Source organism: Bubalus bubalis, chromosome X, assembly GCF_019923935.1.
Source record: "Bubalus bubalis isolate 160015118507 breed Murrah chromosome X, NDDB_SH_1, whole genome shotgun sequence".
In the NCBI taxonomy this organism is placed as follows: Eukaryota; Metazoa; Chordata; class Mammalia; order Artiodactyla; family Bovidae; genus Bubalus; species Bubalus bubalis.
The window spans coordinates 136,154,372-136,168,511 of NC_059181.1; the positions used below are offsets into that span (position 1 = coordinate 136,154,372).

General features: G+C 39.1%; 1 long non-coding RNA gene across 1 annotated transcript in view; it reads right to left on the bottom strand.

Annotated features, from left to right (window-relative positions):
- Positions 1–2,534: 2,534 nt before the first annotated feature.
- Positions 2,535–14,140, bottom strand: part of LOC123332052 — a 121,608-nt gene continuing 110,002 nt past the window's right edge. The window contains exon 3 of the long non-coding RNA XR_006548904.2: positions 2,535–3,462. This is a non-coding gene — a long non-coding RNA (uncharacterized LOC123332052). The remainder of the gene's footprint in view (positions 3,463–14,140) is intronic.

Sequence of the window (14,140 nt, forward strand, 5' to 3'; positions counted from 1 at the left end):
AATGAGTCAACTCTTCACATGAGGTGGCCAAAGTACTGGAGTTTCAGCTTTAGCATCATTCCTTCCAAAGAAATCCCAGGGCTGATCTCCTTCAGAATGGACAGGTTGGATCTCCTTGAAGTCCAAGGGACTCTCAAGAGTCTTCTCCAACACCACAGTTCAAAAGCATCAATTCTTCGCCGCTCAGCCTTCTTCACAGTCCAACTCTCACATCTATACATGACCACAGGAAAAACCATAGCCTTGACTAGACGGACCTTTGTTGGCAAAGTAATGTCTCTGCTGTTGAATATGCTATCTAGGTTGGTCATAACTTTCCTTCCAAGGAGTAAGCGTCTTTTAATTTCATGGCTGCAGTCACCATCTGCAGTGATTTTGGAGCCCAGAAAAATAAAGTCTGACACTGGGGATAATGAATATAAAAAATAAAGGAATTTTCTGGGAGCTTGTAATGTTATTTATATGGACCTGTGTAATGGTTTTAACATGTATTTTCACTCTTCACTCTGTGCTCATTTGCTATAATTCTTATTGTCTCAGTCAGAGAATCACTTTATTTCACATTGGACCTTCTTTTTTTTTTTTTTTACTTGAATCATACTCAATTACAATACCATGCTAGTTTCAAGTGTACAGCAAAGTGATTCAGATATATATATATATGTATATATATTCTTTTTCAGATTCCTTTCCCTTATAGGTTATTAGAATATACTGAGTACAGTTAATTGTGTTCAGTAAGTTTGTGTTGATTATCTATTTTATATATAGTACTATGTATATGCTGAGCTTCCCTGATGGCTCAGATGGCAAAGAATCCACCTGCAATGCAGGAGACCTGGGTTCGACCCCTGGGTTGCGAAGAGCCCCTGGAGAAGGGAACGGCTATTCACTCCAGTATTCCGGCCTGGAGAATTCCACAGACTGTATAATCCATGGGGTCACAAAGAGTTGGACACAAGTGAGCAACTTGCACTTTCTTTCCCTATGTATATGCTAAACCCTACATTAGGACTTCAGCTAGTTTCTTGATTCACTCAGTTCCCTCACTACCATAGCCATCTCTCTTTTACAAGCTTGACATGATGACTAGCACAAAGCCTAGCATTCAAAGGGGAATTGACTTTGTATGGACATGAGTGAGAAAAAGAAAGTAATACAGCAAATAAGAAAAAAATTCAAAAATCTATGAAGGACAGGATGCGTCACTCAGTACAATACTATTTGAGAACATCATTATTCAAAAGCTCATTTAAACCAAAACATGGAAGAGCAGTACCCACTGCATAATGTCTGCTCACCTATCACACAAGGTCACATCCAAAAGAAATGAGAAGGCTGTACATGAGAACATTCTCCAGATTTTTCTTTATATATTTTAAGATTTGTTTCTTTATATACATGAACACACACTAATGTATATTCACCACCCCCACCAACCCTACTCCTTATATCCCTTTATTTGCAGTTTCAATGTTAGTATCTTTGTTTGTTCACTGATAAAACAGTTAAGGTCATGAGCTTTTCCTTAAAGCCAAGGAAAGATAAGCAGGAAAGACTCAGGGAGGAAATGAGTTAATCTAATGGTTCTCAGGACATCAGTGTGAATTATAATCACCTAGAGGAGTTTGTTAAAGTACAGATTCACAAGCCTGCCCCTAGAGAGTTTACATTTCAAAAGTACCATAGGAGATTCTGCTACAGGTGGTTTACGGGGAGAGATACTGATCTTGTTCAACACTCTACCCTTCCTTAGAATTATTGTATTATCATGCTATATATACACACACTAAGCTACATATACTATAGTATATACTAATTTTTATAAATTTATTTTCATATATATATACACTATGATACTAATTTTAAAAAATTTATTTTCTAGAAAAAAAATCTACAAAATTTACCATGTGTCATACTAATTGCCTATTTTCTGGAAACTTGTATTTGATTATTTTGCAGTAGAAAACCATTAAAACATGCACAAAGAGAAGCAGCTATTTAAAGGAACCCCATGGTGAATCCTTCTGTAATGTGAAAAATTATCCCTTGCTTTATTAGTTGCATAAATAAATATTTTCATATCCGAGTTCACCTGCTGGGAAAAATGTTCTCCCCATTGTCTAGGTCCTCTTGGCTGGCTTTCTGTTCAATATGTGACCTTCTCATAATTCTGTGATTTACATGGAACTATTCAGAGACACAGACAAGTAGAGTTGTATGTTAACTAGAGTGACTGGATTGAAGGACTTCCAAGAACCAGTAGGACAAAAGATAAAAAGAGCATAGGCCTCTGTATGGAAGGAAAACAAAATAAAAGGGAAGAGGTTAAACCCAAGAGAAGAATTCCATGCTGCTGCCACTGCTGCTAAGTCGCTTCAGTCATGTCCGACTCTGTGCGATCCCAGAGACAGCAGCCCACCAGGCTCCCCCATCCCTGGGATTCTCCAGGCAAGAACACTGGAGTGGGTTGCCATTTCCTTCTCCAATGCATGAGAGTGAAAAGTGAAAGTGAAGCCGCTCAGTCATGTCCGACTCCTAGCAACCCCATGGACTGCAGCCTACCAGGCTCCTCCATCCATGGGAGTTTCCAGGCAAGAGTACTGGAGTGGGGTGCCATTACTGTATATTTATGATGGCTCATGTTATGAGACTCAACACCACTAGACTTGAAATGTTCTTTTTTCCAAACTGTAGAAGGAATTACAGAGCAAGAAAAAGATCTAGTTACTAGTTCCTTCAATAGAAAAGTAAGCTTAGGGAAATCTCTAACTTGATGTAGGGTATGCCCACAGAGAACTATGAAGTGAAGATTAGTTAGAGAACCAAGACATGAAAGATATAGGTCAGAAAGGGGCTGTATTTGGAGAATATTTCAAGTCAATAGTGCCAAGGTTACTTTTTTGTCTCACTGTTTCTCTTTAATGCTCTGTGCCCTGTGATAGCCTCATACATAAAGTAGATTTGTTAAATGTTATGAAAACAGCCAAAAAGAGTGGTATCAAAACTAACCACTGGGGACTGAATGGATGTTGTACTCTCAGGTCACATCCCAAAAGGAGGCCATGATGATGAAGTTATAGCAGCAAAGAAAAGTATAGGACTTTTTGAATCATACAGTCTATATATTAGATCAAAAAGAAGCCAACACTTTGGCAAGGACGATCCAAATCTGTATCATGAAACATGGCACTGCAGTATAAGCACAATAAATAAGATGACATAGAAAAGATTCCAAGGATAGCATTGCAAATTCAACACTGTCAGTTCCCTTCCTCTTAATTCCCTATCAATAACTTATTTCCAAAAGATAGGACCCACACCTCCACACCTTGTCTCTCTTTGGCCACGCCATTCAGCTTGCAGGATATTAGTTCCTCAACCAGGGATCACACTTGGGCTCCTGGCAGTGAGAACACCGAATCCTATCCACTGGACTGTCATGCAATTTCCCACAGGATCCTTTAAAAAAAAAAAAAAAAAAACATGGAATACTACTATGGTGGGCCATAGACTACTTTGGCAAAAATTCAATTCAGCAAATTATTTCTGCACACCTAATATCTGCCTAGTACTAAGGAGGATACAAAGATAAATCAAACGCAATTGCTACCTGAAAGAAGGTAATAATTTATAAATGAAACAAGATATACACGAATGACCTCAATTCAAAGAACAAGCCCAAATGCCATAGATTGCTATGAAATCCCAGGAAACCCAGTGGTTATTTTTTAATTACACACAAGAGTTAATCAGAAGTAGAAATGCATAATGGAATTTTATTTCTCTTAATTGTTAGCAGCATATCAAACCAATCCATCTGCAAGACAACTCACTCAAGATAGGGGAATATACAAAACACAGAAAGATTTTATGATGGCATCAATGAAGAAAATCATCCTAAACTCAAGTGCCAAACTGTTTATCATTGACATCTGAGGGAAAATAAAGAAAGGAAACTAAGGGCTGTGCTCCTTAAAAGTTTAGCTCTTAAAAAAAAAAAAAAAAAAGTTTAGCTCTATCTTTAACTACCCCTTTGGCATATCTTCCTGTCTGAAGAAAACACATGATACAACAGGACTCCAGGCAGGAAAAAGAAACAGCTTCTCTTCTCAGAAACACTATCATGTTCCCAGAGTTGATTCTACCAAGAATTTACTCATGGCCTTCTTTGGGAACAAATTTCTACAAGTCCAATTCATACTCTCTTTGGAGGTTAATAAGTTTCAACTGTTAAAGCAGTGGTTTTCAAATGTTATTTTAAAACTGGAACTTTTTCTTTTGACCCTAAATGGTCAAGAAATCAAATATGAAAAAGAGATCAAAGTGAAGCTGGTATGGTTGCAGCCGGGCTATGGATGCGTGGAACCCTGCTGCCTGAGGCCTCGTCTTTTCCCCAGCCCTTTAGTCGCTCCTGAGGGGGCCTGGCAGAATCCCCAGGAAACAGGTAGACTTTGAACTATTATTATATCAGAATCAAAAAGTTATTTTAATAACTGGGCAGACTCCCTCAGAAAAGGAATGATAATATTTTTAACAAAATATCTTGATGGTCAACTGGGTATAAAAGGCGAGATCAGGAGGGTCTGGGTTGGAAAGAAAAAGTTTAAAAATAGAGCAAGTTAAACTTCCCCACACAAGAATTAAATAAGAGTTTGTCATGAGGAGAGAGGAAAAGCACATTTGTGACACTGTGGAATATTTGTGATGCTGTGAAATTTCCCCACACCAGCTCTTACAGCTCCTGACATGATGGTTTGACTTGATGGTTCAGCTTTCCCATGGTGAAAAATGATATACCTTCACTAGAAGTCATACTTGGAATTCTGAATTTTGATTTTTTTCCCAGGCTAGCCATGTGTAGTAAGATATTCTCGCATGATGCTGGTCAATGCAGTGATCTGCAGCTCCCAGTCAGCCAGGCAATCATGAGAGTAAACAACAGAAACACTGAGAATGGTGTGCCCACACAACCATTCCACTTTCAGTACTGTATTTAGTGAATTCCATCAGATATTCCATACTTTATTATAAAACAGGCTTTAAATAAAATGATTTTAGCCCAACTATAAGTTAATGGAAGTGTTCTGACCATGTTTAAATAGGTTTAGGCTAAGCTATGATGGATGTGTGTGTGCTCAGTCATGTCCAGCTCTTTGCAACCCCATAGACTGTAGCCCATCAGGCTCTTCCGTCCATGGGATTTCCCAGGTAAGAACAGTGGAGTGGGTTGCCATTCCCTTCTCCAGGGGATTTTCCCTAACCAAGGACTGAACCTGTCTCTCCTGTGTCCCCTGCATTGGCAGGCAGATTCTTTACCACTGAGCCACTTGCGAAGGCAGTATGATTGGTATGTTACGTGTATTACGTGCATTTTGCCCTTACAATAGTTTCAATGTAGGAGGGGTTTATCAAGACTTAATTCCATTGTAAGTCAAAGAAGACATTTAAAAGTGTGTATTTGTTGTGGAAATCAAAGAAATATAACTGAGTTCCCAATTTTGAATTGGTATGTGACAAAGGAAAGAGAAAGAGAATAATGAGAGAAAGAGGCCAGTAAGAACGACATCTCAGTGGAAGTAAAAACTCAAAACCAGAAGTACGAATAAATTGTGAGCCAGCCATTTAGTTGACTCATTGGGAAAGACTCTGATGCTGGAAGGGATTGGGGGCAGGAGGAAAAGGGGACGACTGAGGATGAGATGGCTGGATGGCATCACCAACTCGATGGACGTGAGTTTGAGTGAACTCCAGGAGATGGTGATGGACAGGGAAGCCTGGCATGCTGCGATTCATGGGGTCGCAAAGAGTCGGACACGACTGAGTGACTGAACTGAACTGAGCCATTTTAATTACAGCATAAAACAACCTAGAAGGCAGGGAATTTCTGACAGAATGTGGGATAGTGTCCTGAAATGATTTTATCTGAATTTCAAACAGCACAACTTGGACTTCCTTGGTGTCCTACTGGTTAGATTTCTGGGCTTTCACTGTGCTGGCTTGGGTTCAATCCCTGGTTGGGAAAGATCCCACAAGCTGTGAGGTGTGGTCAAAAAAAAAAAAAAAAAGTCAAAGAGGCCAACTTCCTTTAGATCCCAAACCTGTATGGTACATGCGGGGACTGTGGCATTTCTGTTTGAGGTTGGAATGAAAAATAACTTGAAAGTTTACTGTAATTCTCACTCCAAGTTGTCAGCCCTTTCAAAGAGAGAAAAAGACCAAGAGGCAGAGTCAGAGAGACTTATCAAACAGACTTCCCTAACACTCTCAGAAAAAAAGTCGAGAAAAGAGAGAGAAGGGTGAAGTAGTAACGAGAGTAGAGGAGAAAAGTTAGGAATTAAAAAAAAAAAAAAAAAAAACAAAGAAAAAGAAGAGGTATAACATAAAGTAAGACAGGTAGAAGACTAGGAAAAGAGGAAAAAAATAGGGTGAGCATTTCTAGCCAAGTCATGAAAGCTCCTTCCAAAACTCAGAACTCAAACATCCAGAGTGGACAATACAAGTATCACTTGATTATGTGAGTGAGTTGTTTTTATCACCAGAAGCCAACCATCATTTCAAGAAGAGGGCTATATAGAAATATCTTCTATTGTTCATGGCTCCTACAAATCACATTCCAGTGTCCCACACCAATAATGTTCAGTAAATGCTGGTTAAATGGAAGAAAAAATATCACTCCTTGGTCCCACCTGTCTATGCATCCAGGCACATGTCCTTTTATCACTTTCACTCTCAGGTGTAATAAACTACCTATAAATCCTTTATGACCTCATGCTAGTTCAAATTTCTAGGACTTCGCCCATTTTAGATTTCCCTACCAGAAAGGTCCTTCTTCACTTTGTCAGCCTGCCAAAATCCTTAATCCTCACCCTATGCCCTTATCATATACTATTCATGGGGTTCTCCAAGCAAGAATATTAAAGTGGTTTGCCATTCCCGTCTCTAATGGACCACATTTTCTCAGAATTCTCCACCATGATCCATTCATCTTGAGTGGCTTGCTCCTTGAAAGAAAAGCTATGGCAAACTTAGACAGCATATTAAAAAGCAGAGACCTTACTCTGCCAACAAAGGTCCATCTAGTCAAAGCTATGGTTTTCCCAGTAGTCATGTATGGATGTAAGAGTTGGACCGTAAAGAAAGCTAAGCACCTAAAAATTGATGCTTTTGAACTGTGGTGTTGGAGAAGACTCTTGAGAGTCCCTTGGACTGTGAGATGATCAAACCAGTCAATTCTAAAGGAAATCAGTCCTGAATATTCATTGGAAGGACTGATGCTGAAGCTCCAAACTGACTCATTTCAAAAGACCCTGATGTGGAGAAAGACTGAAGGCAGGAGGAGAAGGGGATGGAAGAGGATGAGATGGTTGAATGGCATCACTGACTAGATGGACATGATTTTGAGCAAGCTCCAGGAGCTAGTGATGGATAGGGAAGTCTGGCATGCTGCAGTCCATGGGGTCACAAAGAGCTGGACACGACTGAATGACTGAACTGAACACCTTATGCCCACCCCCATTATTTTATTTATCATTCAACACATTTATAACCCATATATATGTTTGCTTTACCAATAGAACTGTGAGATTTAGAAAGACATATCCAATGTCTTTCCAAGCCCGCACAGTATTCCCAACACTTCTTTTTCACTCAACAAAGTTTGTTAACAATCTATGACTATCTTCTTACCCAATATGTGAACTCCTTGAGAGAAATGGCTGTATTATTAATATAACTAAATGGCTAGAAAACATCACAACCCCTCACCCATATGTGGGACACAGAATATGTTGGTTAAATTAAGACAACAATTATAAAACACAATTATTAACACAGCAATTATAAAATCTGATTATAACCTGAATGCTTTATGTTTAAAAGACAAGCAATTATAAACATTTTATAATCATCGTTAGGCAAAGATCTTATGTCCTCTTCGAGTTTCTTCATTCCTTTGAAAGGCTATTTTCTGTTTCTACATCTTAATATTTTAAAAGTTGTATATTATTCTTCACTGAAACATCAAGCTAGTGAAAAGATTAAAAGAAAAAACATTGAAATCAGACAAATCTGGGTCTAAATTCTGCTTGTTACTTATGACTTGTGTGATCTTAGGCAAGTTATCTGATCTGAGCCTCAGCCGCATCACCTATAAAATGTGGAGAAAAATAAGTATCAATTCCTCATATTAAATATGTAACATTGAATTTGACAGATTATAAGTGTGGACTGCAAAAATATTCACAACCTAAAACTTGATAGCTATGTTTTATTGGGCTGAAATTTTTCGGACTTCAAACCCAAAAAACAGCATTCTCAAGTAACCCTGAGAGAACTGTTTAGAGGGGGTAAGGAGGAGAGACAAGGCATACAGAATTTGTGACAAAGGTAGTCTAGACATCAAAAGATTACTGTTAATTAAAGAAAACAGATATGCCAAGTTAAGGAATTTAGTGCTTTTCTATGTATTGCCAAATTCAGACTTAAATTGAAGAAAGTAGGGAAAACCACTAGACCATTCAGATATGACCTAAATCTAAATACCTTACGATTATACAGTGGAAGTGGCAAATAGATTTAAGGGATTAAACGTGATAGAATGCCTGATGAACTACGGACGGAGGTCTGTGACACTGTACAGAAGATAGGGATCAAGACCATCCCCAAGAAAAAGAAATGTAAATAAGCAAAATGGCTGTCTGAGGAGGCCTTACAAATAGCTGAGAAAAGAGGAGAAGCAAAAAGCAAAGGAGAAAAGGAAAGATATACCCGTTTGAATGCAGAGTTCCAAAGAATAGCAAGGAGAGATAAGAAAGCCTTCCTCAGTGATCAGTGCAAAGAAATAGAGGAAAACAGTAGAATGGGAAAGACTAGAAATCTCAAGAAAATTAGAGATACGAAGGGAACATTTCATGCAAAGATGGGCTCAATAAAGAACAGAAATGGCATGATCCTAACAGAAGCAGTAGATATTAAGAAGAGGTGGCAAGAATACACAGAAGAACTGTACAAAAAAGATCATGATGACCCAGATAATCAGAATGGTATGATCACTCACCTAGAGCCAGACATCCTGGAATGTGAAGTCAAGTGGGCCTCCTATTAGGAAGCATCATTATGAACAAAGCTAGTGGAAGTGATGGAATTCTAGCTGAGCTATTTCAAATCCTAAAAGATGATGCTGTGAAAGTGCTGCACTATATATGCCAGCAAATTTGGAAAACTCAGCAGTGGCCACAGGACTGGAAAAGGTCAGTTTTCATTCCAATCCCAAAGAAAGGCATGCCAAAGAATGCTCAAACTACCACACAATTGCACCCATCTCACTTAGCAGCAGCAGCAGCACAAACTTGTAAAGGAATGCTCAAAATTCTTCAAGCCAGGCTTCAACAATACGTGAACCATGAAATCCCAGATGTTCAAGCTGGTTTTAGAAAAGGCAGAGGAACCAGAGATCAAACTGCCAACATCCACTGGATGATCCAAAAAGCAAGAAAATTCCAGAAAAATATCTATTTCTGCTTTATTGACTATGCCAAAGCCTTTGACTGTGTGGATCACCACAAACTGTGGAAAATTCTGAAATAGATGGGAATACCAGACCACCTGACCTGTCCCCTGATAAATCTGTATGCAGGTCAAGAAGCAACAGTTAGAACTGGACATGGAACAACAGACATGGTTCCAAATAGGGAAAGGAGTATGTCAAGGCTGTATATTGTCACCCAGCTTCTTTAACTTATATGCAGAGTACAAAATGAGAAATGCTGGGCTGGATGAAGCACAAGCTGGAATCAAGATTGCCAGGAGAAATATCAATAACCTCAGATATGCAGATAACACCACCCTTATGGCAGAAAGTGAAGAAGAACTAAAGAGTCTCTTGATGAAAGTGAAAGAGGAGAGTGAAAAAGTTGGCTTAAAGCTCAACATTCAGAAAACAAAGATCATGGCATCTGGTCCCATCACTTCATGGCAAATAGATAGGGAAACAGTGAAAACAGTGTCAGACTTTATTTTTTGCACTTCAAAATCACTGCAGATGGTGATTGCAGCCATGAAATTAAAAGACACTTACTCTTTGGAAGAAAAGTTATGACCAACCTAGATAGCATATTCAAAAGCAGAGACATTACTAAGGTCAGTCTAGTCAAGGCTATGGTTTTTCCAGTAGTCATGTATGGATGTGAGAGTTGGACTATAAAGAAAGATGAGTGCTGAACAATTGATACTTTTGAACTGTCGTGTTGGAGAAGACTCTTGAGAGTCCCTTGGACTGCAAGGAGATCCAACCAGTCCATCCTAAAGGAAATCAGTCCTGAATATTCATTGGAAGGACTGGTGTTGAAGCTGAAACTCCAATACTTTGGCCATCTGATGGGAAGAGCTGACTCATTGGAAAAGACCCTGATGGTGGGAAAGATTGAAGGCAGGAGGAGAAGGGGACAACAGAGGATGAGATGGTTGAATGGCATCACCAACTCGATGGACATGAGTTTGAGTAAACTCCAGGAGTTGGTGATGGACAGGGAGGCCTGGCGTGCTGCAATCCATGGGGTTGCAAATAGTTGGACATGACTGAGCAACTGAACTGAACTGATGTACAGGAAGATGCACAAATCTGGACTCACTGAAATCATTGCTTGGATATGCACTTCAGCTATCTAGGGCCAGTTTCCTGTTTTCACATCCTAAGCTTCCTTTCCTCAGGGTTCACCTCAAGAGTGGCTGCAGTTTGATGGCCTGCCAGATGGCAGATATGCTTTCTTTCCTGAGTTCACTCAGGGATCATCCACTTACATCTATGATGGCTACAATTGCTTTGTTTACTGATATGGCAGAAGATATCCCATTTCTCATAAGCAATCAATTAGCACTAGCCAACAATATTGAAAAGTACAATCAAGGTTCAGTATATATCCCCCTTAAATATGTCACAATCCCTGAATGAAGCACACTGTACCTTAAATGTAGCCTTTTAAATCCCCACTCACTTGTCTCCCACAGCCCTTCCCTAATAAGGGGCCAAGTCTAGAGAATTGGTTTCAAATGGACAGGAATACTCCTTTAAGGTTTCAGAGGCTTTGGGACCCTCTGATCTGTATCTCCAGGCCTGCCTCTACATTCAGTGCAAAATATCCCATAGGCTACAAGGCAAATGAGATACCTCATTATCCGGAGTTTGGCTCCCTGTGACAAAGCAGCTTCTCTCCTCCATTAAAAAAAATATATCTTGCTATATTTTGAATATCTGAGCCTTATAAAATGTCTTCTGATAAAAAATGGATGTAGGGCCTTTAAACAAAATCAGAAGCAAGGCTGAGAATGAACAGAAATAGTGCTAGAGTTATGACTAGGGAGACCAATTGTATGCAGATGGCTTAGCAAATGGCAGAGGGAGGGGAAGATGTTAGCAGCCTGCAGTGACTTGGAAGCTGGCAGCAAGGAAAGGGCTAATTGGCAAAGGGCCATTTCAAGGATTCACTCTGCTGGCATGAAGCCACAAAACATGTCATCTATCTCATTTTTTTTCTTATTTCTGATTCCATTTATGGGAATACTGGAGGTTATACTGACTTCAGGCACCAGGTCAGTCAGTGGCAAACTTTATCTGTACAAAGCTAGATTGGAAATGTTTTATGCTTTGCAGACCATATGGTCTCTGTATCAGCTAATCAGCTTTGCTACTGGAGCGCAAAAAGAGCCACAGACCGTAGGAAATGGATAGCTCTGACTGTGTTCCAATAAAACTTTATTTACAAAACCTGCCTGTAGGCTAGATTTCAACCATAGGTCATAGTTAGAACCACCTCTGCTCTAGATAAATTCATCTACAGATGCCAAGAAGGGAAGAGTATTTCTGGAAATGGGAATGACATGTACAAAGCCAAGACCACGAGGTTATGGCCACTGGCTAGCTATGAGACCCTGGGTAAACTTCAAAATCTGTTTATGGCTCAGTTTATCTGTGAAATAAAATAATCTCTAGGACCCTTTCCATTGCCAAAATTATCTGACTTTCTTGTCACAGTAGTGATTGTCAAACAGTTTTCAGCATTCAGTTAAATCTTTTGTTTAACCAAGTCTATGTACTTAGCACTTTGTGTAGAAGCAATAAATGCATAAAAGATGAAAATGGAGTTAGTCTCTCTGAAGTAAATGAAGGAACTCTGAAGTCCTGCTTTCATATTATCAATCCAAATTACTGACCATTCCCAAATTCTTGACCATTCCCAAATTCTTGATTCTAATCCATAGTTTTAAAAATCCCCTATCACATAAAGGAATTTATTTTTTTTTTCACATTAAGGAATTTAATGATGAGGGCTTCCTAGGTGGCTCAGTGGTAAAGAATCTGCCTGCCAATGAAGGAGATGCAAGAGATGCAGGTTCAATCCCTGAGTCAGGAAGACCCCTTGGTGGAGGGCATGGCAACCCACTCCAATATTCTTGCCTGAGAAATCCCATGCACAGATGAGACTGGCAGGCTAACAGCCATGGTGACACAACTTAGCAACTAAAGAGCAGCAATAACAGCAATAGTTTCATTACAAAAATATTCTTTTAATTCATTACATGTTATGAATCTCTTTCACATATATTTTCCCCTTAACCTGAATTTCCCAAGCTAGCTCATCCTCACGTTAAGAATTTAACCCAAAGGGATGACTATGAACATTTCAGAAAACATGGCAAACGAAAGAAGAGTTTTTTAAAACAAGGATGCGCTGATATATTTTGGTTTATTTTTGTTAAAGATCTTAGAAGCACAAGAGATTAGTAAACATTCACTCAAATATTTGAGTTACTTTGGCTACAGTAGTCAGAATTTTTAATGAATGTGACACTTTTACGATTAATAATCCACTGTGTTGGCTTGCCTTGAATAATTTTTGTCACAGAGGTCCATCATGCATTTCTACAATCTGCAATTAATAGGTTGGAAATTAAGCTTTCCTGTTTCATTAGTGATGGCATGAAGACTGTTCACTATTTATTATACTACCTATTACACTACCTATATAATAGCTTGTGTGTAAAAGGGAGAGACAAAGGAAAGGAGGGAAAGATAAAAAGGAGCAAGGGAAGGAGAGGGAGGGAGAGGGAAAGATTCCATTTGCTTAGAAAATAGAGGAAGGGGAGAAGAGGGGGGGATTCATTAAGGACAGAACTGAATAATAACTGCTTCCACAAAATCATTGGAGTTCAAAGCAGCAAAATCAGATCTAAACTGGGATTTTTAAAACCTACTATTATCTCATCTGTTATTCTGAAAACCCTCAAAAAGCCAATAATATCATGGCTGGCTGGCATCTAGGGGGCAATTTTATTCAAGCCAGCTGGTTTCTCCTAACAGCACCTGCAAAATTAAACTAAATTAACTAAAAGACTATCTCAAATTATTAGCACTGCCTGCAGGGACTCCAGCAGTGATATAGGATGATATCAACGACCAAAATAAAGGGAAAATATGATCAAACTATCTCACTTCAAATAATTTCACTATACATAATGATCACCAAAGGCCAAATGAAAGGTTCTATGATTTACTGAGTATTTCTATCCCTTATGAGATCGTACAAGTAGAAGCAGATAATACCACACCATACTGACTGTGCAATAAATGTAAAGAAAGTGGAATACAATATGCTGAGTTGGAGGACTATGTTAAAACGAACAACAAAAAAGGAATTGCTTGGAATGGTGTATCATGAAATGGAAATAACAGTCAATGAAAACCAAAATGGTGAGGAACTAAGTTTCAGGGATCAAGATAACAGGAGTTAAACAACAGTCTTTTCAGAGTGGGCCAATGGATGCAATCAAAGAGCAGATTAGATTAGAGCAGATTCCCCTCTTCTTTTACATGGAGAATTTATGTCATGTGGATCATATGTGAAATGAAATGTTATGCAAACACAGATTCAAGCCTTTGTCATCAAACCTGATGTGAAAATGAAAGTGTTAGTCGCTCAGTCGTGTCCGACTCTCTGTGACCTAATGGACTGTAACACACCAGGCTCTTCTGTCCATGGAAGTCTCCAGGCAAGAATACTGGAGTGGGTTGCATGCCCTCATCCAGGGGACCTTCCCAACCCAGAGATTGAACCCAGATCTCCTGCATTGCAGGCAGATTCTT